The sequence below is a fragment of the Echinops telfairi genome, unplaced genomic scaffold (genome assembly GCF_000313985.2).
Source record: "Echinops telfairi isolate 266 unplaced genomic scaffold, ASM31398v2 ScPeMD7_7475;HRSCAF=8513, whole genome shotgun sequence".
NCBI classification, from domain to species: Eukaryota; Metazoa; Chordata; class Mammalia; order Afrosoricida; family Tenrecidae; genus Echinops; species Echinops telfairi.
Window position 1 is genome coordinate 19,390,964 of NW_022111379.1, and position 9,242 is coordinate 19,400,205.

Sequence of the window (9,242 nt, forward strand, 5' to 3'; positions counted from 1 at the left end):
TGTTTCTCTAATGGACCCAGACTAACACAGCCTTCCTGGCCTTGGGTCTATATTTCTGTTCAAATCATTGGCTGGTTAGTTTACTGTACAAGTAAGTTGTGTAAGATCTTTGCAGAAATTGGTTTACTACTATATAAAGTGGTGAGCTTTGGGTCTAGTGATCAGAATAGTTAGTTTGTGGTTTTGCTCGGGGGAGGAAAGGGAGGTGGCTGAAATGGATACGGAGTTTACTATTTTTGCAGCTTACCCGACAGGTTTTTAGAGAAAGGCATGGGGAGAAAAAGAAGGCGCTGTAACACTGACGGCAGTAAGAAATGGTACAGGGTGCTAAAGGCAATCTAGAGACAGCAAAATCCTATGACAATAGGCCCAAGCAGGCCTGGGTAATAGCAGGCCAGAAGAGGTCCAAGCATGGCCTACCAATGAGCATGGTGGACAAGGAGCTGAGGAGGTTGGAAACTGTCCTCATTGATACCCTATCCTGTCTCCTTCTGCATTACTTCCAAGTTGAATCCGATCCTGAATTGTAACCTGTTACTTCCCTAATAAACCGCACACTTCTGAATATGGTCTGTGAGTTCTGAGTGCCCGTTGCAATGAATTCTCAAACCCACAGAGAAGGAAAGAGCATGTGGTAGAGTTGGCTGAGCTCAGGTTTGGTTTCAAAAAACAAAAAAGGTTGGAGAGTGGATGTAGGTCTGACCTCAACTTCACAGGAATACACTTTGGGCCAATCCTGATGATGATTCTCTCTCCTCCTCCTAAATTAGAGGAACTCTGGCCTCACTAGATTCTAGGCTAAGTCCCTTCTTCAAGGGACTTTGCTTTTCCAGAGCACTCTCATTCCTGCATGTGTGGTTTATACTTAAACTTCCAACTAGGAACAGGGAGCAAGGAAGCGATCTTTCATGAATCTTTATGGAACCCTGGTGTCAGGCTCAGCCTGTGGTGAGTGCTGTAAATTATTCAAATAAAAGTGTGTGACGTACCTTCTTGGATTCAAAAATCCAATAATCTTCTGAGAGACACTAAACCTCAAGACATGAAAAGTTTACAGACACTATTACTAATTAAAAACCGCTTGAGAGAATCACAGCATCACAGAGTGAATTGTGTCCTCCTAAAATAAGTCAGTTTGGCTCGGGCATAATTCCCAGCCTTGGGCTGCTTTTGTTGATGTAATTGTATCGATCCTCCATGATCGATGTGTTGTAAAAACGTACCTCGATGAGAGGGCTTCAAGAAGTTGATAGAAAAGCGGAATTGAAAGATTAAGGAATTTGGGAAGCCCCCTTGCATATACCCGTGAGTCAGGATTAAAACCCAAAGAAACAAGTCCATTCCCATCGCGTCCATTTCAGTTCACCGCGACCCGTTAGAGGATTTCTGGGGCTTTGTCCATTTTTACAGGGGCAGACAATCGCATCCTTCCTCCGCACAGCGACTGGTGGGATCCGTCTCGGACTTGGCAGCTAACAAACAGTTCAAGCTTGCTGAGGAGGGCGGTGTGGCGTTTATCGCGAAGGGTGAACCAAGCACACCCTTCTGTAAGTCCCTCCTCTCCTGAATTCACACCCTGGGGAGAGCCACAGTTTTATCTGCACAGGCACTGAGCCCAGAAGGAGGCACCGCAAGGCGAACAGGAAGGAAGAGCTGGACCCTGAGAAGGTTCGCGGGACTAGGGTTCCTGCCACAAGCATCTCGGCTGGTGGACGCTGGGAGCGCGGTGAGTGCGGCAATTGTCGGGGTAAAGGCTCACTACCCCTTCTCTGCAGAAGGCCATTCTCCGCAGCAGTCTGCCAGTCCTAGCACAACCTTTGAAAGGAAACATAGCTTTGCTGCGTGCGATGATAGGCATTTCCCACTTAAGGAACGCTACCTTCAAATGGCGATGGAAACAGACTTCTTGACAGTGGCTCAATTTGAAGAAACTGTTGATATGGCCTTGGCACTGAGCAAGCACCTGGAGGGCTGTTACCTGATGAACCTGATTGAACGCCTGCCGTGTGCGTTGAATCTACTGGGAACATTTTCTGTTATAGCAGCGGTAGGTAACAGAGGCAGACAGGCTAGGTCCCCAGGCAGCGGGTGATGTGATTAAGGAATGGAAAAGAGAAAAAAGTACTGAAGGAGGTCAGAGGAAGGGAGAGGTCAGAGCAGACCAGGGTGAGGAGGAAGACTTTATGTTAGAGGAGAATTCACTGGGACATGGAGAAGGAGAGTCACCAGTCTGATTATCATCTGGCTTAGAAGAGAATAGTTACGTAAATATAGAACCTTCGGGAACTCCAGCTGAGAAGATCCTTTTAGACCGAAGTCTGAAACAAATTCCCTCTGAGTAGGAAAAGGAGCCCTGGTGGTGCCATGAGGGAAGCATTAGGTGCTCTTTGAAAAGCCAGCCCTGGAACCCACCAGCTGCACCCTGGGAGAAAGATTGACAGCCTCCGAAACCCTCCCGATCACGCCAATGAGACGGAACTGACCTGTTGGCCCTGTGTTGGGTTTGGAAGTGTCAGGAGCCAGGGGAGGTGGGAAAAGTTCACTATATTTTAATGCATTTGTTTTGTAAGGTGGTTGATCGTAGACAAGTTACCAGAAAGCAGGTAGCTTTTAAGTAGACATTGACCATCTCACAGTCCTAGAGGCTCAGAGCTGGAGTTTAAGGACAATATTCTCCTACTTCTCTGGGCTACTGCTCTAGAAAGATTCACATTAGAGGGTCCTGCGCAGAGTGGAAGAAAAATGTAGCCCCAAATTACAAATCATTTAAAAAAAGACATGACTTGCTGGTAAATACAGACTGGGGGAACCCCCAAGACTATGACTTTTAATTACCCTTCAGGTATGCAATTAACTCACCCCAATTTTTAGTCCCCAAATAGATAGATCTCTAAGAGGAACAATAACACTAATGAGGTATGCACACTTGAGGACAATCATTTGAGATCAAAACGATAGCATTTACCCAAGGACTAAGGTCAGAGGATTGAGAAAAAAAGAAAAATAGAAACGGGAAGCAAGGGAAGGAAGTGGCTGAAATGATGTTAGTTACATGGGTGAGGATTGTAAGGAATGGGGTACAATTAAACATGTATGAATTGTTGAATGGAAAAACGGATTGACTTGGTAAACCAAGCCAAACAAGCTTGCTGCCACTGAGGAGATACCCACTCACAGAGGCCCTACAGGAATAGCGTAGAACTGCGCCTTCTGACTTTCTGAGACGGTAACTCTGTGGGAGTAGAAAGCCCCATCTTTCTCCCCTGGAGCCTCTGGAGGTTTCAAACTGCTGACCTTGCTGATAACAGCCCAACATGTAACCCCTACCTCCCCAGGGCTCCTTCTGCTTGGTAGGCCTTCGCCTAATTAATAATAATAACTACATTATTAGAAGATCATTTTTAAAGGAAGGGCTTTGAAAAAGATCATATAGTATAGCAGAGTATCTCTTTAAAAGCTGTGGCATTCGTGTAGTCACCCTATATGCCATGCTGCATACTTTTATTACAATGTATCTTTGATGCCCCTCCATTGAGAGGCGGGGCCTGTATCCCCTCCCTTGACGGACAGACCTGTGACTCCTAGAATGTGGTGTAGATGATGCTCTGTAATTTCTGAGACTAGATCGCTTGGGTTGGAACCCTGAGCTGCCATGTACGAAGTACATGCCTGAGTTGTCATGCATGTGGAAGCCCAATGAGCCCACATGAAAAAGACCACATGTAGAGAAAAAGACCACCCACCTGCAGCTACATGAAGAAACAAGAGAAATCTGGCTACTCGCCAACTTCTCCAAATCCCACGCTAGGCCAGCGCTGGCTACTATATGATTAGACAAATGATTGCTGACTGTATAATTGCACAAAGGCTATAAGTTAGAATCTTTACACAAGCGCTTCTAAATTCTTGACACACAAAATATGATTAAAAGAAAGTGATTATTTTAAACTGCCAAGTTCTGAGATAATTTGTTATATAGCAACAAATAACTGGAACATACAGAAATTCTTGAACTTAAAATATTGGGAAACTTAATGAATGAACTGAATAGTACTTCAGTTAGCTGAGGATAATCAGGCAGATTGCAGACCAGAGAAAAACATTTAAAGAAATTAAGTGACTTGGAGGTTGGAATAAGAGTTATGCCAGGTGCCTTGTAGAGGATATACAGAAAGAAAACAGAGGAAGAAGAAGAAAGAAATTTGCAAAGATAATCATTAAAATTTTGCAGAATAAAAGACTTGAGTTCTTAGGGACCTTAAGAAGTGAGTTAGTTAATTGTGCCAACCTGGCCGATAATCACATGTGGGGCTAATTGAAAGGCGGAGGGATAAATGGGTGGTGAGCCTCGCCTTTCTAGTTCTCGGGTCTCTTGCTTTCTGATGGTTGCACCAGGGTGCAGCTGCCTTAGCAGTTCCCTGCTTCAGCTTGCAAGATTGACTTCCTACAAGACATCCCCAAGGAGAAGCTACATGGACCTATCCCGATGCAGCCCTGGGTGCTGGAGCAGCCATGTGGAGACCTCTGCTAGTGCTGAGATGCTTATTCGTTCACTGACTCAGCTTACCTCCTGCAGTCGGCATCATTGCCTCTGTTTTGTGAGGTGGAGGACTTTGTGGACTGGTGCTGGGTTAATGGGTTAATGTTGGACTTGTGGGCTTGGGCAGCATTGGGTTGGGATGTTTTCGTGATGCACACTTTCTTTACATAAAACTCTCTCTTATACATGAGTTGCTGTGGATTTGTTTCTCCAAAGTACCCAGACTAATACAAGTAGTGTCTATTCTGAAATAAGAAAATACATAAAAACAAACCCCAGTCTAAATATAACGTTGCAGAAATATAGAATGTCAAGGTAAAAGAGAAAACCTTATGAAACAGATTATCTTTTCGGTTAAACCATATGAAACTATTGCCAGTTTTTAGATTAAAAAAGGGGTTGTTTGGGATGTTTGCTTTCACCTATAAATGTCATAAGGATTGTCCTTCCAGTTAAAAAAACTAGAAAAGCTGACAAAATGTATCAAATAATTAATTCCAGACATTAGACAACCGGTTGTCCGTGATTGTTATCTCTGAGAAAAGCAAAACAAACCAGGCGAGTGCCATAATTATCCTGATTTGCTGCCAGGAGGAAGTTTCCTTAAGGAAGCAGGAAATGTAGTCCAGCAGTCTTGCTGAAGTGAGAGGAGAGGGATTCGAGTTTGGGAAGGCTAGGGCAGCCAGCATTGTTTGGTCGAGAGTACTGACGAGAGCAGAGCTGCACACACATATAAAGAGATGCTTAGAGAGCCCCCTTTGAATTTTTGTCTAAATACTCATCTATACCTGTATAGAGAAACTCAAGAGTTTGGCAAAGAATTGTTAGAAAAGAACAGCCAAAATAATTTCTGTAGCTGTCACATGTCTGCACGTAGTTTGTTTTTCACCAGCTTATAATACAAAGAACACGGAGTGGAGTCCTTGCTGTTGTTACCCTTGGGTGTCCGTGGGCCAGTTCTGACTCCTGGCAGCCCTGTGTGCAGGAGAGGGAAAACCACCTCCACCCCGGTCCAGCACCAGCTTCACAATTGTTATGTTTGAACCCACTGTTGCAGCCACTGTGAGACTCCATCACATCGAGGGTCTGCCTCTTTCTCACTGCCCTTAAACTTTACCAAGCCTGGTGCCCCTCTCCAGGGACTGGACTCTTTTTATAACACGCTCAAAGCAAGTAAAATGAAGTCGGGCCACCCCCTCTTCTAAGGAGCATTCCAGTTGTACTTCTTCTAAGACAGATCTGTTTGTTCTTTTGGCAGTCCACAGCACTTCCAATATTATTTGTAAAGTTCTTGGAAGAGTATTTTTTAAGTTGCTATGTTGTTAGGTGCTATTGAGTTGGCTCCGACTGATAATCCCATGTGCAGCAAAATAAAGCAAAGCCTGGTCTCGCACCATCTTCACGATTGTTGATGGGGTAGTTACCTAATCTGGTGTCAGTTTGAGGATTGAGAGTGTAGGGGTGGAGTCTGGCCTGTCAATCTGGATCTAGCTGATGGGTCCTCTGTGTGAGTGTGGGCCTCTCCTGAGGATTCTGGGGACTCCTGTGGTTCCTTCTTGGAGGCAGGAGACACTCTCTCTCTGCTCACTCCCTTGGAGACTCTACTGACAAAGCCCACTCCCTGTGAGACATCCCCGAGAAGAAGCCACACGGACGTACCCCGATGCAGCCCTGGGAGCTGGAGAAGCCACGTGGAGACCCCTGCCAGCGCTGAGATGCTTACGATGCCACTGGATCCACAAGACTTCCCACCCAGTGGCCTGTGGTCTTCCACACTCGGCGTCATTGCATGTGTTTCGTGAGTCTGAAGAGGACTTTATAGATTGGTATTGGACATATGGACTAATATCAGACTTATGGACATGATCTGGACTGGGCTGGGATGTTTTCTCAATATTCAACTGCTTTTGTATATAAAGCCCTTTCCTATACACATATGAGTGTCCATGAATTTGTTTCTCCAGTGTACCTAGACTAACAGAGTTGATATGTTTGTCAGTTGTTGCAGCCACTGTGTTAATCTACTTCCTTGAGGGTTTTCTTTCTTGCTGACCCTCTATTTTACTAAAGCAAGGCTAATGTCCTTTTCCAGGAACTGGTGTCTTCTGATTAACATGTATGACGTGTGTGACACAAAGCCTCATTGTCCTATGCTCGCTTTTCAGGAGCATTACACCTATACTTCTAAGGCAGATTTGTTTGTCCTTAGGCTAGGCAGGGTTCTCTAGAGAAACAAACCCAGGACACTTATGATTGTCTATATATAAAAGGATAGGTTTATACAGTGAGAAGGAATATAACGGTTAATTAGTCCACAGAGCATTATAGAGGGGTAAGTTCAACTTACTTTCTCACTTTGCTGGAAGAGTTAATGTATTGAAGGTCCTTCAACTCATGCAGGATGCTGTTGCAAGGTCAAGGAAGCAGACAGCAGAGTCTGCCCTCAGGCAAGACAGTCAGAGCTGGCCCACAGGTAGCAGACAGCAGGGTGGGACAGCAACAGTCAGTATCCAAGAGAGCATAGCGAAGCAGGCCCCAATGGGGTCTAGAGTTCTAGCTATGTACTCATGGTGACATGACCCACCAGCAGTATGGCCATGCAGGTCTCGGAGGAGCCTCAAGCTCTAGTGATGCCCAGCAAGACGACATGATCCATGGGTTGGCTCAGTCCACAGGTAGTGTGGCACACAGTTCAGGCAAAATAAACAGCTCAAGCAACAGCATGCTGGTCCAATCACCAGGGAAAAAGAGGAAATGTCAGTCTTGGAAAGCATTTATGTCAGTTGCCCTCCAAATTAAACTCCGCCCATGTTGGCACAATAAACCTAACTATCGCAGTCTTCATGTAAATCCATGCCACTTTCAATATTTTTGCTATCATTATAATTCAAATGCATCATTTCCTCTCTCATCTCCCTTATTAATTGTTGTCAAGGATTTCATCTTCCTTAACTTTACTTGTAGAGACCGCAGGGGTGGGGGGGAATTCACTAGTATTATGGTTTTGAGTACTTCTGATCAAGTTCACAAGTAACTCTTGATGAGTCAGACAGTGTACGATAGACAACTCAGACATTAGATTCTATTCTTCTGAGGTAAGGATGGTGAGGCTTTGTCTCACGGACGGTGGGCATGTTAGGAGAGACCAGTCCCTGGAGAAGGACATCCTGCTTGGTAAAGTAGAAGGGCCGTGAAAAAGAGGAAAGCCCTCGGTGAGGTGGATTGACACAGCGGCTGTAACAACGGACTCAGGCATTGGAACAATTGTGAGGATGGTGCGGGACCAGGCAGGGTTTACTTCTGTTGGGCATAGGATCACTATGAGTCAGAACCGAATTGATAGCACCTCACAACAACAACAACAACAACAGACTTGCCCTAAGAAATACTGAAAAGAGTCCTTCATATTCAAATCAAAGGGTAATAGACAATATCTTGAAACCATTTGAAGAAAAACATGACAACTAGAGATCAATATCCCTTAGGAATATAGATGCAACATTTTGCAATAAAATGCTAATAAACCAAATCCAAGAACATATAAGAAAGGATTACACATCATGATCAATTACGATTGATTCCAGAAGCTCTGAGGTGGTCCACTGCATTAAGAAAACAAAGGCAAAGCGCCACATAATGACCTCCGTTTATGCAGAAAAGTCACTGGAAGGGTGTTGAAAAGTCCAACCCCCTTTCATAATCAAAGCACTTAGACAGAAAGTTTTCATTTATGATCTGCTTTCACCATTGCTATTCAACCTTGGAATTGAAGGGCGATCCAGAGGAAGTAGGCAGGCAAAATAAATAAAAGGTACTCAAATCAGAAAGGAAGAAATAAATCTATCTTTATTCTCAGATGATATTACTCTAAATAGAGGAAACCCCACATCTATAAGCAGGTTATTAGAGCTGATAAAGAAATTCGGGAAAGTTATAAGGTGAAGATCAATACAGTAGGATCAGCTGTGTGTCTACCGACCAGCGCGGAGCAAGTATTGGTGAGCGTCTGAAAACAATGGAACGCTCGCATCTTGTCCGTGGGCATGTAAAATGATCTCGTCACAGTGACACAGTATTTGACAGTTCCTCAGAAAGTTAAACATAGAACGACCCTATAATACAGTCACTCCACTCCTAAGTAAGCACCCTAGAACCCCGGACCTCGACACTAACCCACTGTCGAAGGAGCATCTAGCTGCAATGCAGATGAGTTCTGAATCAATTTTTCCTATGAGAAATAACAGAAAACGGATGAATCCGTTCTCAACCACTAAGTGTTTACCCTAACCTTGCCTTTTTATACAAAACATTACACCGAAATGTCAAAGTAAATAAGTTCAGAGTTAATATAATTTAAATAAGAAACACATTTTTTAAAGTTTTTAACAATGACGGTATGCCTATACCTTGAGAAGGATGAGGCGCCGGATCTGGGGACACGGATGTGGAGAGGAGGTGTGGAGAGAGAGTCATTGTCTGGAAGGGAAATCCCCTTCCATGAAATCACCTGGTGGCTGCTTCTCCGGAGTATTTCCCCTTCTTTGCCTTTTTTCACTAGGACCTGGCTGGCGTTCTCTTAAAAAAAAAAAATCTCATGTGGTCTTCTGTTGACGTTTCCTGTTTTCTAAAAGAATTTACTAAATTATCCTCAACAATATCCATAACACGGTTAACCAGTTCCTTATCATGATGATTCTTTTTT